This window comes from Solenopsis invicta, chromosome 3, assembly GCF_016802725.1.
Source record: "Solenopsis invicta isolate M01_SB chromosome 3, UNIL_Sinv_3.0, whole genome shotgun sequence".
In the NCBI taxonomy this organism is placed as follows: Eukaryota; Metazoa; Arthropoda; class Insecta; order Hymenoptera; family Formicidae; genus Solenopsis; species Solenopsis invicta.
This window is the reverse complement of record NC_052666.1, coordinates 19,541,741-19,560,907: the sequence shown is the minus strand read 5'-3', so window position 1 is coordinate 19,560,907 and position 19,167 is coordinate 19,541,741. Positions and strand designations below refer to the sequence as shown.

The 19,167-nt window shown below is 41.0% G+C and overlaps 1 protein-coding gene across 4 annotated transcripts in view; it reads right to left on the bottom strand.

Annotated features, from left to right (window-relative positions):
* Positions 1–19,167, bottom strand: part of LOC105203576 — a 340,742-nt gene that overhangs the window by 129,638 nt on the left and 191,937 nt on the right. The gene's annotated exons all lie outside the window — the stretch shown is intronic.

Here is a 19,167-nt window from a genome sequence, read left to right as displayed (position 1 = left end):
ATCTTATTTTGAATATTATATAATACTTTTACTTTTGACTACCTGCAAAGTTTTGCATGTGTTCTCTAAAAGCTGCTATAACGTCGAAAAAATTACTAAGCTATCATAATCAACGTTACGTATATAATAAAGGAACCTAAATTGTAACATGACTTATTTGTGCTTTTATTTTCACTATTTATTTAAATACACCATAATTATCTTTTTTTTACAATTCGGCCAAGATGGCCCACTTTGTATTTTCATACATTGTTTTTCTTTAAATTATAGAAATCTGTTTTTTTCCTTACTTTAAAAGAATTATAATTGTTATGTTATTATTGCAATATTAAATTTTAAAATTTTCATGTTACTATTGCAATATTATAATTATAACTAAGTCATATATATATATATATATATATATATATATATATATATATATATATATACACATACACGTGTTTATACTAAATATATAAAATTATAAGTTTTATTTATCACTTTAGAAAATATTACATTCATTTTTAACATGCAACGTATATAGTCAACTGTCCCATAATACTATGGCCATCTTTTCCTTAAAATTTTGATAAGATGGCCAATGCATATGTTATAATATTTTGTTAATATTAGATTTCTAATAAAGATTTTCTCTTTAAATTCAATAGTATTATTAACTTTAATATTCAGTGAAGTGATATGTCGAACATTATTAAAAAATAAATATGCGTTTTTTGCATTTTGAAAAACTATGACCATCTCACCCAAATTTATCCTATGCGCTTTGTGCGCATTCAAAGAATAGAGATGATTCAAGAATGAAGGCTACAACCGAAATTAGCGCAGTGCAGTCAGATCACGATTGGCTGTGGTTGTAAAATTTATTGGGTTTTTTTACATATAATTAAAACAATTCTTTTTTTTTAAATAATTAATAATATTTAATAACTTATTAAGTTTAAATTGCATCTACCAATAAAAGAAAATCTACCTGCATTTTTAATCAAAATAATCAAAATTATTATAAGATATTTATATGATTAAATGTAAAAAAGTAATCGATGTAAATCTCATATATACTGCATTTGTAAAAGTTAGTAGTCCGGCAAGTAATCCGCGGTATGAAATTAGTTTGTCCCGCGAGGTAAGCTTTGGTGCTCGAAAAGCGTCACCGAAACACACGCGATTACAACTGTCTCTGTAAGCTGGATTATTTTCCGACGGGAGAAACGCGCGCGATCGCCGCGTCCGCTGTGCCTGCCAGCCAGCGGTGAAGCATTGTGTCGCATTCCGAAAATTGCAGCCCCATAGGAATTTACCGGCACTTCGGCGCACTCGACAACGGTGCAACAAATCCCATGCCGGAAATTCTACATTCTACTGGACGCGACAATACGTTTTATCATCGTAACGGCAGCGAGGATGAGCGACGAACTTCTGTAGCGTCGTGTGTAACGCCGGCGGTAAAGACTACAGAACTCGAGCTTCCTTCGTTGTCGTCGTCGTCGTCGTCGAGCACCCGGCGCGACGGTAGGGGCTCCGCAGGGAAACTACTTCGGGCGCAACTACTTCACTTTATTACCGCGAGCTTCGCTTCTACTTCACTACCGTGTTCGCGGCTTTACAGTGTCTTCGTCCGTCGTTCCTATCCCGAAACTTTCGAAACGCGCACGAAGCCTGACGCTGCGCGGCCGTGTCGAAGACCCGGACTAATGTCTAATTTATCATCGTTCTCCTCGTCGACGTGCGAGGGTCGTTGATAAAAGGAGTCTAATGAATATACTATTTTACAGCGCAATCGCGTGGCCTACTACCACTTGTTGCTAAACGACGACGACGACGACGACGACGACGACGATGATCGCCGACGTGGCGGTGCCTTTTCAGGCGCGCACAAAGCATTGATAATTTCTCGCGGCTTATTGGAGATTATAGCACTTTGGCTTTACGGCACTGATTATGTATACCTACGTCGCGAATGAGTTAATCAAAATTTATGTCGTATCTTTTTTCGTCATTACTGAATATATTATAATGTAACGATTTATTTTTTCCTCGTTATAAACTATTTCTAAATTACATTGAATTTTGTATCATGAGAAAAGCTTTAAAAAATAGTTGTGTGTATACAAAAATGTGTCTACACTAAAAAATGGACTAAAATTAAAAAATAAATAAATAAATTTACAGTTGTATGTAAATACATTATTAAAATTAAGGAAATTTATTTTTCTATATTTTCCTTAATTTTAGTAAATCATGTGTTTGCATACGACTACTGTAAACGCATTTTTTTAATTTTAGTAAATTGTTTTCTCCCTATAGATATTTTAAAATAAAAAATAGCAATTCCATTAATTTGGAGTAAAGTAAATCAGTTTCCTATATGAAAAATGAAAATCTTTTAATATAGCATAAGCAATTGATATAAGTCGAATCTAACAATAATAAGAATAAAATTTCACTATTATTGAAGTCTTAATAAAATAAACATCACAAAGTTTGCGAAAAATTTGTTCAAACAGTTCGACAATCGATGATTACGGACAATCGATATCGTTCGCGAACTATGAAGCCTATACAATCGCAAAGTGCAATCAGCTGGAACGTTTCAAATTTATGTTCGTAAATATTTACGCGATTGATTATTGATCGCGACAGGTAAGCGCAATTACCCAAAAAGCCATTTCGATGAGAACTGCGAGTCAGCGCGCAGCGTTCGCCGCTGAGATCGATAGAAAAGCGCAACTTCAACTCGTTTGTACACATCTGCGATTTTAATTTACCTTTGCTAATATTGTGAGATGGGAAAAAAAAACAGACATCGGCCGCGAGAGTGATTTTACGCGGGAATGGGATTGCTCGCAAAGCTCGAAAACGCAACGCCGGAACTTGATCCGCGGGGTTGAGTATCGACGAGGAATCGGCTCTTTGTCGAGGACGGCTGCTCTGCCGCTGGCCACCGGCGGCGCAGTGTCGGAGGCCGGAAATGGTTTTTCGTGCTCGTCCCTCTTGGTCCCCGCGTCGTCGAGAGTCAAGAGGGTAAATATATGCCCGCAAGACTAGCCCGGTTTTGTTCGCGTCTCTGTGTGCGGTGGTCCGCCGCGTACATGGGGCAGCCGCGTATACATTTTTGCGCGTGTATGCGTGTCGCGTCCGTGAATCCAGCCAGGAGCGCTCACCGCTCTGGAGGCGGCGGCTGCCCCTGCACTTGGCGTGAAAGGCCGTTAGCATAGGAATGGTTCGCCCTCTCTCGAGTGGAGTGGAGTGGTCCATTGTCGGGTCAGCCGTTCGGTGGAAGTGCCATCGGGGACTCCAAGTGTCGTATATACCGCGAAAGAACACCCAACACGCGCTGCCGCCGGTGCCGCCGCCGCTGCCACCATCGCTCGGGAGGGTATTGAGAGCGCGGATAACAATGAAAGGGTGCCACAGTGTGTTCCAGTCGTTCGCGGGTTTCTCGTTGTTACACGCCGTGCCCCATTGTCCTGGCTACTGTTTGCGCGCCGAAGGCCCGATGTGACGCACCTCCGCGTCACCGCATCGAAAGTGCGCGTTGACTCTTTTCACGATAACAATGTCAAGATGGGCAACGACGCGAGAGCTTACGCTGCGGAAAAGTTCACGCGGATAATGGCGCGGCACGGCGCGGCGTATCGATGGCGTGCACGATACGTGAGAGAATTTCAGAGTGAGTTAAGATTGGCGGCTGCATCTCGGCTGCGAGAGATTTGGAAAAAAAAAACTGAAAACGCATCACGCGGCAAGTAGAATGATGAGTGATTGTACGACGATGACGTTAGAGATCCTTGATAAACTTCAAAGATAATGCGGGCGTACGCCACGTACACTGCACAAACTCTCTTGTGTGTATCCTGAGACTCTTCTTGCGTCAGGAAGACTGAAATTTAGCTCTTCTTCAGACTATCTTCTAGGTTGAATGTTTACTTTAGACTGTTAAAAAGATATCAGTAATACATTCGACGTTAGTTATTATCACGATTTTACCGGCGAGCATAATGAGATCGATATTCGATACAAGAGTATCCTGTATCGTCCGTCGAAAAAGAGAATATAATATTCACTCCTCGCTTCAAGGATATCCGTTTACGTCATTCGAAAGGAATCGCTAATGAATATCAATTGGAAGTTCAAGACTCACGGCTAACGCTAATTTCACGCGCACTGCATTTCGACGGTCATGTTCGCGGGACTTCCTTGCCGGGGAATAATAAAACACCCGCTCTTACCCTCCTTCCCCCCTTTTTTCCGCCGTGCCGCAAACACGGGAGATAAAGCAATAAAATTATGGAGCAGAGCCAAGCGCGAAACCACGCGCGACGTTTCCGACTTTCTCTCTCTCTCTCTCTTTCTCTTCATCCTTCTTCGTATCTCCTCCATCCTTTCGCTCGACTGCCCTGTGCTCCACACGCTACATTTTATAGACAACATACCGGCGTGCAGCTTTATTGCCGAGTAATTTCGAGAAGTAAGCCAACGCGGAAAATTACGCGGCTCTCACGCTTCTGCTATTAATTCATTTTATCGTGGAAGAATTTTCGTAGATGAAAAGAAATGCGTGAAAACAATCTGAGAGACGCGCGCACGATCATTTGCGTAGCTCCACGAAGATTTGGGAAATATAGTTTAAATTAAACTTCTTCGTACGATTGAAAAGACACGGGGTCACCATAAATCATTCACGTCGGATCCATGTAGAAAATGGCGAAGAGTTGAGAAAATGTATTACTCGCTCGCGTTTTCTTAACGGTCAACTTCCTCGCTTTCCCGCCTCACGGTAGACCCCGAAGACTTTTTACAGCCAGCGAAAGCGAAGTTTTCATCGACAAGCGAGATCTACAGTACCGCCGATGGCAGCTGTGAGTGTGAAAGACAGGAGAACGTGCTTCTACACGCGAACGTGTATACGGGGTAAGAAAGTACACCAAACTACAACCGCGAACTTCCCGTGTGTCTTCTGCGCGAACAAGCCTTCGTCAGTCCTCGAATTTGCCTATCGATCACTTCATTTACACGGCCGTCTCCCTCTTCCATCACTCTATAGTGTATTGTCGCCTACCCAGCTTCGTGAAATCTTCCATGTCTACCGAGTAAATAAGGGAGAATCTCCGCCTTGGGATGCATTTATATGGAAAACCGTAAAATCGAGAAAGAGAGAGAGAGAGAGAGAGAAAGAGGAGAAAGAGAGAGAGAAACAGCTCACAAAACAAATTTGTTCGGAAAGGAAAAATTAAAATTTTTTTTAAAGTTAAAGGAAAAGAATATTTTTTTAACCTAAAGCGTTTACTCCTGTGGAGTATTCGTCATACTATCACATTTAATGTAATATATTTTCTAGAAAGAATAAAGATATTTAATTTCTTCTATCTCACGTATTTTTTTACATTTCCCTGCATTCCTTGCCTTCCTCTCTAAACATCGTTGAAGCATGATATAAAAAATTTTGTTTAATATCCCCAATGATTACGCCACTGATTTTGGAATCGAAGAATTAGCTCAAAGTCCCGTTGGAAAATCACCATCCATCTCTGCTCCTCTAAACATGAAAGCCGCGAGAATGAATTCGCGTTCGCCGTCATGAATACGAGTAGGACAGATCGTAGAAGCTCGGATGACAGAGAGGTTGACGAGGGATATGCGCTACGTCGAAGTGACGGATGAATACGTACGCCGGCGCGAGAGAACACCCCCTCGGAAAGTTTTTCGACGCGACGTCGAAGGCAAAGTACTTTCCCGGGATAATAGCGGCCGAGAGTACAAAGAGATGTCGCGCCGTGTCACGTAACTTCGTGTATTCCAGGAGGACAGAGAACTCGAGAAAAGCGCACAGCCATGTCTTGCGCCTTATCCTAAGCTAACATCATCAGCACGACGAAGGACGACCCTCATACATTATGTCAATTGAAATAAATTACTTATACCGTTTAACAACACTCGCGCGATGATATAGAAAATTCAGAGAGCTTTTTCCGATTTTAATCAAGATTTAATCGAAATATTCTGTAAGAAACTCAAAAGTTAATTTGTCTAAGGATACATCACACGGCATTTTGCCGTGGAACGTGCTCTGTACAAAAATAAATGACAGAAATAAAGGTGGAGTAACATTTCATATTCTGAAACCCAAGTCTTCCCTGAATATATACATAACATGAGAAAAAATATTCACAGGAGTTATAATACAAGCTAATTATGAAACAGAAGAAGGCATAATAATAAGAAACAATTTAAGGTGGAAGGTACAGGGGTAAAGTGAAAGAAAACTTTTTCTGGCATTAAGAAACAGAAAAGAAGTTACGAGATGGGATGAGACAGAATAAGAAAATATAAGGAGAACTCGGTTTACGCGGTCTTGCGTCATCTTTTTCCAAATACAAGTGATGTATGTTCATTAAATAAGCAAGTAATAAATATATTTTCAAGAGTTCTAGGAGAGAAAGAGAGAGAGAGAGAGAGAGAGAGAGAGAGAGAGAGAGAGAGAGAGAGAGACAAAGAGAGGGGATTAAGTTAGAGTAGATTCTTGGAAAGATCGTTCCAGGCGATCTCTCCTACGAGAAACTTTGGTGGCGCTGAATAATTGGGCTGTAAGTAATTGAGTGAGTAATTGAATCACACACGGATCGCGCGGAATTGATTATAGCGCGGTGTGTTCTCTCGCCGCGCTGTCTATGCAAATCTTCGTGACGTTTTCATTAACTCGCCGTCCGTGCGCGCGCGGGCGCGGTAACCGGGAAGATAAAGAAAGGAAAAAGCGGACGGGGGAGAGGAAAAAAAAGAAAAGCGAGACGGAACGGTGGTGCACGCTCGCGCAGAATAATTAAATGCGTTCTCCCGCGGAAATTCATATTTATACTTGAATCCATTACACGGAGAAGCGAAGACGCGCGAGAAAAGAGCTCCCTTTTCTCCTTTCCGCGAGAAAAGCAGCTATCCAGTCTTTCTCGCGGTGCTCGCCGTCGCGAAATCACTATGTCGTGTCCGTGTCTCCGTGTTTCGTCCTTCTCACGCGTACTTCTCGAAAACGCGCGGAACGAGCGAAAAGCCGAGAGAAGAATACGTCGTCGACTACCGCGACTGCACTTTGAAATTAATTGTTACTCGCTTATACATACGTAATGCACGGCGAAATGTTTTAAACCGAGTGGATACAAAAGTCTGACGATGGAAACGCGGTACGATTACAAAATCGAAAAATTCAAAACACACACGGAGCTATTTTACGGATTAAACACAGCCGCAAAGTTAATTTTCCCTCGAACGACCAGGCAGGTAACGGAGCTGGGTTTCGCAAATTCTTTTCGATATCGAAATTATTTTTAATTAACTCGGTATCGACGCTGAGAAGTATTCTTCGATATCGAAATTGCGTAGATAAAAATGTTAATTATATTATTGTAAGATTTGCATATTTATGATAGATCAATGCAGCTTTATTACTTCTCTTGTTCGCTTAATATTTCATCGTTCACTGATATGAATTCGATAAACGTTAATAATTCTTACAAAATTTACATCGATAAATGCTGATTATATTTCCTACTGACGTATGGCAGTGCGACAATAAATGTAACTTTATTCTACCTCTCATTCATTTAAATTCCGAGTCGGTAACGCGTTCGTTTTGCGTATCATAAGCCCATTACTCTGTATTGCTAGTGGTACGTGGCGCGGACGCTATCTTTTTCCCAAGTAAAAAACGATCGATCCTGTACGCACGACGATTGTTCGGATCATAAATCGCTGTGAAATCGCTTACGTGTGTGCAAAAGATATGGAAACATTGAAAGGTGTTAACGCGGCGATCGCGTGGATATGTGCGTGCGAGGGAGAAGCGCGTGGTGCTACTTTAGAACGACAGGAGAAAAAGAAGCGCGGCGTAAAATATGAAGAGCCACCCCGTAATCTCTGTCTACGTGTGTCTCGTTTATATCTGCCGCGCGATTTACGGGATAAACCGTCGAAATGCGTTGCCGCTTATCGCAACAGGCAGCCGAGTTCGAATCTTTGAACATTAAGGTGAATGTCTCAGTAACCGGATATGCAACAGTTTTTATAATATTTTTAATAATTTACCTTATAAATATTTTAAAGTTAAAAATATTTAAAGATTGCAATTACAGTTCATTATTATAAAAAAAATACATTAAAGATTAAAAATAATAAATTTTCGTTTGGGTGCAAATATAAAAATAAGTTCGGTCACTGGGACGTTTAACGTGCTAAAGAAGAAATGGAAGTTATCAAATCACATCATAAATTAATAAAAGAAAAAAATTAATATCTAATAACTAATAAAAAAAAATGAAATTTCATAATTTATTCAATCTCAAAATTGAATTAGCCAATTAATCTTGAAAATGTTAAATAGCAATTAATCTTTTGAAAAATGTAACTTGCTACAGCATCGAAATTTCTAATACTGTATAAATTCCAAATTGTGGACGCTTTACACAAACCAGCGAAACAGATGAACGTCGCTCTCGCAGAGCGGTGTCTTCCTCTTCGAGTAATGAATAGCTACTGTAATTGTAACCACCGACACGGTTCGATTAATCTCGCTCGCAACGTCCCCGCGGTAACGAGATTCGAGTGGGAGGCCGCGATATCGGGCATCATTCCGAGAACAATTTCTAGCGTCGAGGTAACCGGTAGAACGCTCGGTACTTTATAGGGCTAAATGTTCTTCCTCGCCGCTATTGGCCGCGATGAAACTTCGGAAGCACCGAGCGGATGATATCTCCGGCGCGGAGAAAGGCGGCGTCTAGAGCACCTCGAGGTGATTTTCGCGAAGCGGCGGCGAGGCAAATTGCCGCTTCCTACGCCGGAAGGGGAAAGGAGAACGTAATGTCGCCTCTTCTTTTCATCGCTTCTCCTCTGCCTTTCCTCCGTCTCCACCCACCAATCTGACGACGACGCTGGCGCTCGTAACATCGTCGACGTCGACGTTACGAATCGCGATAATATTGACAAGGCGGGGCTGACTGCGGTGTGTCGAATAAAGTAGCGGATGGAGAAACGCGGCCCCTTCCTTCGAGATTCGAAGCAATTATGCGACAGCAGACGGCGGATACGCGAGAAAGGAGCCTGTAATGGATCCACTAGCAGGAGCGCATTGATGGTATGGTAGGGTGGTATAATAAGAAGTCGGGAAAAAATGTTGCGGCTTTGAATGTCGCAGAGTTTTGTGGTATACGACAATGAATGAACGCGAGAGCGAGCAGGCGAGCGAGCGAGCGAGGGAACTTTTCAATTATGTAACTTTCGTTGAATATTCAGCACTGAACAATGACGGTCCAATGCTAGCTAGTTTGTTACTCTCCTTACATTCCTTTGCTCTCTTTATCAATTTCCTACAATTATTTCCTTAATACACTGTTAAATTCGTAAAGTCGAATTGTACCCACTTTGAATTATCATTTAATCATTCTTATAAGTCGCCACTGCTCCGACTTAATATATATCGTCAATTTAACTAAAACAATGAAGTTAAACAATTTAACTATAAAATGTTACATTTGACTTTAATTTATTACTTACTAGGTGCGTACTAGATTAATACGGATACTACTTTCTTTGAAACTAAGCAATTTAACCACAGAAATGGTAGATAAAGTTATTCTTCTAACATATTTTACATATTTTGTAATAAAATAATAAATTTCAACACGTATAGAAGTTAAAAATTAAATGTCATTTAACTCAGGAATTGATTTAAATTTCAATATTTAATAGTGAATGAAATCAGCATCTAATTTCGAATCGCATAACATTATCATCGCGAATGATTGTATTATAATATCATGCCAACCTGTACGATTAATAAAAAGGTACGGTGTAATATGCAATGCGTTTCAGCTGAATTGCGCCATATTCCCTCTGTCACCAGGTTCACCGTCATGATATATACCTCCCTCCGCGATGCAGAACGCGTTGCGAATGCGGGAACGTCGGGGCGTATAATAGAAACTGCGGATGTCATGGAGAAACCGGGGACAGAGTAGATGGTCCGTGGTCGAATTTCAGTCATGGCCCGCCCTCCCGCCGTGACCTGTCTCGATCAATTTACTTCTCGGCTGCATATCAATGCGGAATGGAGCATTCGTCATCAGCGAAATGGTGCGTCGAAATAGGTAATTAGGTATTCCCGCGTGGATCGACGGCGGCGGTCCCATTTAATTTCGAGTCGGAACTTACAGTCTTGCGGTTAACAAAGGTGGAAAGCGTATACGAGCATGCGGCACGTAAATGTGACTTGAAGGATTTAACAAAAAACGATTAATAACGATTGATCGAGTAAGGTGAATAATTTTGAATTGGAGCGCTAAAAAAAATTTTTCGTTTGATTACTATTGCAGAATTATACGCAGCAAGTTGCGTGAATCGGCATCAAGATTTATTGATGATGTTAATATATATCGATTTCTCATTTATCTCGCGTCTCGCTGATCTTACCTATGATCTACAAAAAATTAGCTCCTTTCCGCGTTAAACTCCGGTAAGAGGCATTTGCGGTTTTCGTGATCCTGGCATTAGGTGCACTCGCATAAAAATATATTCGCGAAACGAGCGCGCAGCTACGAAGTCGATTCCCCTTTCGACCTCCCGTAATACCCGCCTCCAATGCCGCGAATTACCTACCTCCAGCCGTTTCAAATTGCTATCCAGACATTTTTATTCGGCCATTCTCACCACGGTTCAACGGCGCACGTTTAGCCACTCGCGGCCTAATCGACGAGGCCCATTTCATGAGAACATAAAATTCGGATTAAGTTTTTATCTCGGTATCGATGAGATCTTAGTAACATTTTCCTCGCCATATATAACTAGCACATGTATCTTGTGTGAAGTACAGCATTGATATGTTAATTCCGAAAGTAAATTGTGTTACATTAATTAAATAAAATGAATTTAGAGAGAAGAATAACCATATTTTATTCACTATTAACATTTTAATGGTATTCGTGATAAAAGATGTAATTAATATTGGACTCTGCTTTCGACGATGCTAAAAAGAAATAAAAATAAATTACATCTTTTTTTTCTTACGCGATTCTGTCTATATATAATGCAGGTATATAGATAAAGCTATTTATATGATCGATTTGAATAAAACACGTAAACTCTCCATTTTTCTATCAGCGAAATATGAAAACTTTCGGAGAATGGGCTATAATATAAAGCCGTTCTCTTCGAGTGAACTTTCATGTCGTAATACTTAATTCAACCATTAAAAGCTTTCATACTAATGATGTATAACGCTCGGAAAGCACTTAAGATCAAGTCATGGAGCATAAATTAAGAAGATATTAAACTCTGACGATAAATAAATAATTCCCAGCGAGCACAGCAAAGGAAACCAAGTATGATTCGCTTCATTGAGCAATATCATTATAAATTACCTTATTACGTAATTCAATTATGACAAAGTTTCGAGGTATTACATATGGCACGGTATTAAATGAACTTGAGAAACTCCTCGTATTTCCTTTATGATGCACATTTTCTTTGCAAGTCAATGGTAGCTCAATCAAAGAGAGCAGTCCCGAAGGAACTTTATGCTCTGGCATTAAATTCCGAACAAGATTTCTAATCGTTCAGCATTGTTCGTTCAAAGTGTAAAGAAGCGAGTAGTACCTTGAAAATTAAACTCAGGAAAAGAGAGCTGCTAGCAAGAAGATTGGCAAAAAGATCGAAACTGCGAGAAATTTCAAGTTGGGCAGCCCAAACTATTTACCAATACAAATGTTTTCAGTTTGAAGTTATGAACTGCCCAAGTTTCCTCGCGCGCGAGCATTCGTGAAGACCGATATCTACAAGAAGCGTTTAACGAGTATAAAAAATGACGATTCTCTATGGAATATTATTATTGCTCGCGAGTAGCTTCGCGACATCGAATGATTTATTCAGAGAGAGCGTCGTGCAACAAGAAGTCGTTCCGGGTTGGAGGTTGCAAGAAATTTTAATTAATTACGCGGAGAAATAAAACACCGCGATCGGAGCCGCCCCGGGCCGGTAATCCCGACTTACCGATGATTAATTGCGTTTCGTTAGCCGAGATCTCGCGCGCGCGCGCGCGCGTTCGTGCACCCTGCGTGGCGCAAAGAACGTCGCGAAACGCTTCCTCGGCTGTTTCACGTTGTCGTCGAAGAAACGAAGGAAGAAAAAAATGTACACGCGCCTCTGGATAAAGGACACTTAATTTCAATACTCAGCCACTTTCGGAGCTCGCTAAAGCGGACGTAATGGCAATTCGCGCGGCTCTGTACGTTGCCGGGTGGCTGCCGTTCGCTTTAGTCACGATTATTAAAATGCACTACAGCCCCCTTCTCTCAATCCTCGTCGCTTCCAGCGTCTCCATCGTCTCCTCTTTACCCGGTTGCAACTGGTTCTTTTCCTTTGGAAGGCGAGCCTCTCATCTTTTCCTCCTTCCGTCTCTCTTTCGGTGAGCCGACCGTTCCTTCGGCTATTTACTCTTTATGTCGCGGAGAACTCCACCCTTACTACTGGCTCTTTCTCTCTCTTTCTCCTTCGGTCTTCCAGCATCCCTTCCGTACACCTCCTGTACACCAGTGATGTTAGCAGAACGAAAGAGAGAAGAAGAGCCTCTCCTCCCTCTTCCTCTTTTCAATTTAAGTTCGCCTCTGCTCAAGAGCGCGGAGCTTTTCACTCACAGACGCGCCCATGCCTGTCTCGACTCGATCAAAGACGAACGTTTCGACATTTGATTAACCCTCCGACAGGCGTGCACGTGTACCAAGTACAGAAACATTGGGACCCTGAATTTCGAAAATCTCCCTTGTCTTATCTCCATTTTTTTTTCGATCATCACACTTTCTACGCTTCCTACCCTTTCGACTTTCGCGTAAACAAAGTGTTAAAAGCTTGTGTACTTTATCATTTGTGTATTTTAACAAGTGGACTTTTTTCTATAAAATGCATATTTTAATACAAAACCATTTTATTTTCATATTTAGATACTTAAACAATCAATGTCCAATAGATATTTAAAAGTCCATGCTAGCATTATTCGCGAAATAATAGATAATTTTCTCTCGGAGGACGAGTTCCAAGTTTCGTCCTTGGAATCTGGAAGTTCGCGTGTTTCGCGCGTACAAGGATCACAAGTGTTGTCCGAGGATGCGTGTGTGTCACGGAGGCTGCGAGCACGGATGCATGTCTGCTCCTGTCTGGCGAGAACGCGAGCGGGACGACGACGAAATCGTATTACTAGTGCATTGTGAGATCTGAATAGCCGGCATTAGAGCCAACGAGGTTGTAGCGGGCCGTCCCTGCACTATCTCATCGTCTCTTTCTCTCTCTCTTGCTCGTCACACTCACTCTTATCTCGCTTTCCATCCCCGTCGCTTCCACTCTTCGTCTTTCTTGTGCCCTCTCCCCTCGTAACCCGTCACCCTGTATCCTTCGTCGCCATCCCCTTGCGTCCTCCCACATGCTCTTCCTTCCGTCACCTGCTATCCAGTATCCCCGACCTCTGGTCTCCAAGAGAGAGAGAGAGAGAGAGAGAGAGAGAGAGAGAGAGAGAGAGAGATTCTGCCGTCCTGTGAAACGAGCGTTCTACGACACTGTTTACGTACTACGGGCGAAACGAAGCACATTACTTTGGAGCTTTATGAATTTCGGTGTAAATTGGTGCGACCGGACTACATATCCAGGGGTCCAAACAAGAGATATGACGCCGATCGAACGATCGTTAAGAGCAGTACAGAGCACGATCGATGAACAGCCGAAGCATAAACTCGTTCACTCTCTCTTCCTACCCTTTTATCTCCCGCACCGCGAAATTTCGAGAGGATAGTGGTAGTACATGGATGATTATATCAGCGTGCAGATCCGGCGAGGACCGTAATCCATTGGCGCTTTTATGTAAACTGTAATATTTACGCGTCTTCGCGAGCCCATCTCGACCGATAACCGGTAATAGCTCCCCGAAATATCGAAAATACAATTTAAACACCGTTAATAACGATTATCGTTACGTCGACGCCATTCGTTAGAAAATCAATATCCTCCACATCTCCGGGGAGATATTTTAATATTGCGTGCGACCGGCGCCGAGTACCGGTACACGTTATACCGCGATTGAGGGAAATGGATATTTTTTTTGCGACGTACGAGTGTTCTAAAATTACATTTTTCTTTACGTAACTTCTTCCGAACGTCACATAACTGTAAGTCCTATATACGTAAATCGCTCTTCTAAACATTGTGAATATGTTTTTTAAACTTCGTAATATATTTCTGATTTTCTAGATTTTTTCGTTCTTGATTTGCTTTTTCTTTTTTATTTATTTATTTATTTTTCAAATGTATAATATTACAATAATTCACAATATTTTTTAGCAATGATCTCCAACCAGTTATATTACTGAGACTGATAGATTGATCACTTGTTCTATCGCAAACTAAATATTAATTTTCTTCCTATTTCAAAATAAGTTTTATTGTAATGAGATATGAATAATAGACATCGATTTTGTAATAATCCGATTTCGCATCTGCATTGGAAGTAAGTCCCTTTTTCCATTGAGAATGCCGTTGTTCGTCCGGCTCGGGTCAATTTAGTATCATTTGACACATAAAATCAAGTTTCTCGCGAATGAATTCCGCCCTATGTAGACGCGCGATTCTAAGAGCGTAAGACGCCGAGTTCGAGTGCTGATCGAAAGATTGGATAAGGAATCCATAAGCTCCGACGTAATCTCAGCGTGTTTGAGAGCGCATTGGAATCTCAGAGGACTACCCGACGAAGTGAATTCCCTCCAACGGAGGATGAAAAGCGAGGACGAGGAGGAGGAGGAGGAGGACGGCGAGGGCGAGAAAGGATAAGAGCGGACGAAGAAATCCGAGGACGAGTTTCCTACCGACGGATCTGTTTCGATATCTCTCCGCCTCGACCAATGGCACTGCGACGACCGCAGGCTGTGGATTTTTGCAATTGCATCGACGAATCTCGATCAGTATTATTTAGAGAGTGCCGGTAGCGTTACATCGATCGGCGATACGCCACGCTGTCATTATGGTCGCCAGCCTTCTCCCTTTCCTCTCCTCGTGTCCGTGTATTATTATCGGAAACATTCTCTCGTTAACTGGGCTATGAATAAAATAATTCGAAGCTCTAAAAACACCTCTCAATCTAAAATTCTATTCACTTCAAACTTACGGAAAATGAGAAATGAAATGTGTAATTACATATAAAATCTTTTTTTTCTGCTTTTAAATATCTTTTTATGTTAAAAATCAGCATGCCAACGCTACGTTCGCGTAACAAAGAAAAAAAAAGAGAAGTTATTATGCTTAAAATGTACCCGACCTGCTTCCAGAAAGACTAGCGAATTCCGGAATTTATCACCGAGGGAAAGTCTAATCTATCATCGTAAAAACTTGAATTATGCCAGAGCTTGTAACTGTAAGAAGAAACATTTCTCGCTTTAATAGCGCCTAAGAATGATGAAGTGTTGCAATCAGAAAATAATGTAATCAATTAGCAGTGACATTTTTTTCGATGTAAGTATATAAAAAACTAGTTCATAAATTTGCATTATAATCTTGAGGAACAAAATTCAACATCGCCGTCAGTGACCCATCAATAATGATAATAGTTACATTATGAAATTTAATAATACATGCACTGCATATTATATGCTTGAGGAGACTCAAGTATTAAACGCATCATGATGTTGCTACGATAATGCGGCAATTGATGCAAATATTTCGTGCATGAAACTATATTCAACGCATATCAAACATAATGAGTGAATTTTCCCGTCGGCATTTCTATCATCTCTCGATCAACAGTTTAATAAATTCCAGATTCCTATGTTGGAAAACATCTTTCATTGTCGCAGTTAATTAATCAGCCCGTGACACACAACTATCTTCATTATGAAAGCATATTCGGGGATATTGATATCGCATCAATCGCAAATCATAAATAAAACATGTAGTGAGACTACGGATGATGACTAGATTATATCCATCGTTTACGATCGCCCATAATTGATAATTTATCCCGAGGTCATCAAAGCTTATGCAATATTAGGTAGACAAAAACGTATTGCGGCTTTCAGAAATGATCGATTTAAAGACACACGAGAGAGAATCTCCTTCCGATAACGAGCAAAAGTCGATGACCCGCATCAGAAGCAATTAAAGACAATATATTGAGAAAAGATAAATGAAAGAGAAGAAAAAAATTCTGAACGTACCTAATGACATTGAAGAAATGTCTCGTTTATTTTTTGCGCGCACGATGAAAATTATATGTTGTTTAAGACAAGTAATTCTTTTAACGCAAGAGAATACAGCAATTTAAAATTTCGAAACGCAGCATCGTTCCTGCAAATCGATCGAGTCAAATTAACGTCGGCTATCACATAGCGCACCGACACAGAACACATCGACATGCATCTCGAGATTCAGCGGAATCACGAATGCCACCGGTGCGCCAAAGTAAACTACATCACGTCCGACTGCGATTGCGCTCTTTCCTTCTTACGAACCAGTTCACGGTATTGTTTCAAGAACAACGAGAGCTATCGCGAATTATCCGACCGTTCAGCTCATTCCATTCGTTTACGCGACCCGCAATCAGCGTGTATCGGATTGCTCTCGCAACGAAGAGCACGAAAACGAATTTTTCTCGCGAAATTTACATTTATTATTCGCTCCCTTCGTTTCTGGTACGAACATGATGCACACGCATACAATCTGACATAAATCAGACGGCGATTACTACTGCAAGAACTGTGGCATACGTTTTTCAACGAAATTGGAAATACCATAGCGAAAATATTACGTCTGTTATTGTACGGCAGGCTTGATTTCGTAAGCATTGAGAAAATTGAAAGCTCGCTTGGCGAAATGGAAACGATGTTCCGGCTTCCATTCTTCACTATCGCGATTGAAATATATTCAGCGTGTTCATTTCGAATCAAATATGAGATTTAATCTTTGTATCGCGCGCGAAGGAGACGTATCCGAAGTATTGCACCATTTTCGCCGATATAAAGAATAAATTGTTTCCTTGCTTATACCGCACTAGTTGCACAAACGATATTTGGAACGTCTTATGCCAGACGATACATGCAAATATCGTCTTGCCGGCGCGATGAGATTTATTCATAGGCGAGCCGCATATCCGTGCGGCCTTCCGCGTCGGAAGCTCTGCGGCCTCTCCGCATCGTCGCGTCGCATCGCATCGGTACAACCACTCGCCACGAAATTGTTCTAACGAACTTACACTCGCGCGAAAGTTATGTGCTACCCGTACATGTACACTCCACAAAGAGAAGCTGCGCCGACCGCGCTCGTTTGGAGTTTGGCGGCAAAATCCGGCGCCGGCTTTCTCTCTCGCGCGCGCGCGAACATTTCGCCTGTCGCAAACCGACTCCCCAATAAATCCACTCCATATACAGAGACCAAAGAATGATAGAGGAGGACTTCTCATACCGCGAAATATAGGGAATGAGAGAATACGAGCTGTAAAGCGAAATGAAAAGCGCCCCAACTACACGGATTGTTTTGCAAGGCTTGCCAAAGGTTTACTTAATAAATCAGCAAGCTATATGCGAAGATACATTCTAGCCTGAATCCATTTCATAAGATTTATAGGCTCAAAGGTATGTAAAATTCAATGATCGCGGAGTAGTGTTCCATAAAAATTTCGAATTCCTTAAAAAAATCACTTTGGAAAATTTGATTCGAATCTTTTCTTAAATTATATAATTTGATATTTCGCATATATAATCACGAATTGTTCATGAAAACCACTTCATTTGGTAATATGGTAAGAAACGTGTCAATTTCGATAATATAACAAGTGTGAGATGCCTCTTGCGGAAATGTGATGCGATCGCCGCGATGACGCGTGTGATTGTTGGCTCGTATTTCATGACCAGAACGTTTTTGGCTCGTGAAATCGCAGTCGTCGGATGAGCTGAATGACATTGGTCAGCTGATTCATGATATCGATACTACGATACGATAGCGGCAATATTCATTCTTGCGGTAAAATCAACGGAGCGTGTCTGCCAAATCGATATTCTCCGCATGTAATTAACGATCCTTATCTATTACTCATGAAAAAGTAATGTCTATTAAACGACTTGGGCGAATCATGAATGCCTATTGATTACGATTTTGGCTCAACCTGCGATATTTGAATTTGCGTTAGATGAGCGATATTAATAACGTTACTAAGATGCACAGGGAATGTGTTTCATTGCAGATTATAAACAGGACATATAATTCATTGGACATGAAAACTGTTATTTAGAAAATAATATCAAAAGTCAAATATATAACTTTGCAAAGCAAATAAATAATTTAGACAATTTTGCCAAGAGTTTCAACATTGCATTCATTAAAAACTAGGACGGTTAGTTAAGTAAAGCAAACAAATAAATTCTGTTCTAAAGTAAATAAACAAACAAAAAAATAAATTTGTACTAGGATATATATCATTTTGTGTGTTCAAATTAATATAATATTTTCTTCAATAAATATTATAACATTAAAAAAAAAAAAGGTTTTGTATAAAATTTCTTATTCTCCTTGGATACACCGAATCAATATCTATTTTCGCTCGAAGGAGAAGGAGGCAGAATGTAATAATTGAAATTACTGCTATATCCACCGGCTGGTCCTGATTGTCCCTCAACATTTCCCCAAGAAACAAAGCGTGCGCGTTGCACTTGTGCACGACTGTCCCGACGGTGGCCCCTTATACTTGTCGGAAACAATAGGCATTATGTGCCGCGGCACACGCGCGACAACGGCTTTCCCTCCCCCCTCTGACTTGTTCGAACTAGTTATAACCGCTGTTCCTACGTGCCGCTGACGAGGAGAGCAACAATTACGTTAATGCATTGTCCCATGTTCCGGCGCTTAACGACTCGGCGCCCCATCGACGTTTTGCACTCTCGCAGATTGAATTAAATCGAATTACGGGAAGTCGCGCGTTAAAATCATTGTCACGCGAATTGCATTGTCGCAGTTATCGTATGATTCATCATCTTATCCTAAGTTGAAATTGAGAAATTAAGCATTTCGATTGTAATACGACGCGACGCGCTAGGCTCTACGAAACTTCGCCGTCAACGCAGATTGAATTAAACTAAATAAAAAGTTTGTTATTTTTTTTTG